Genomic DNA, 578 nt, shown 5'->3' with positions numbered 1-578 from the left:
GGGATCAATCACCACCTTAGTCCTATTGACCCAAATCCAGACAAATTCTCTGAAGTGCTTAGATGGAAACAAACAAACAAACAAACAAAAAACTTAAATTATTTCTAAAATCTAGGATGCTAGTTACTTTTTAGTCCAAATAATGTAAACATTTAAGTGTCTTTGATTACGGTAGACCTACAAATATGATGTCAAAGAGATGCTGTGCCTGCACCATCCAGGGTCTTGACCCACTTCACTCTGCTCTGTTGGCCTTCCAGATCATTCCACAGTCTTCACTGGGTCCTATCTCCAGTTTAGGGTCAAATCCATCCTTTTGAAGTGATCCCGTTCCAAAACACAACATAAATATGTCTCTCCTTCGGATAAAATATCTATTCCCAGGTTTACTTTCCATCCTGTTGTAAATTAACTGAAAGCTGTTGGTCCTTTTTTTCACTCTTCTTTACTTTAAATCTTCAGTTGAAGAGTGTGCAAGTAGTGCCTGACCTGCAATACCGTGCAACAGCTTTTGATGTGTTTGTTTTGTTGGAAAACCTCACTGGGAGGAGCATTCCAGGTGCATCAGGAGGATTTCA

Source organism: Corapipo altera, unplaced genomic scaffold (assembly GCF_003945725.1).
Source record: "Corapipo altera isolate COAL_440 unplaced genomic scaffold, ASM394572v1 77b, whole genome shotgun sequence".
Classification (NCBI taxonomy): domain Eukaryota; kingdom Metazoa; phylum Chordata; class Aves; order Passeriformes; family Pipridae; genus Corapipo; species Corapipo altera.
Note: the sequence above shows the minus strand (reverse complement) of the source record.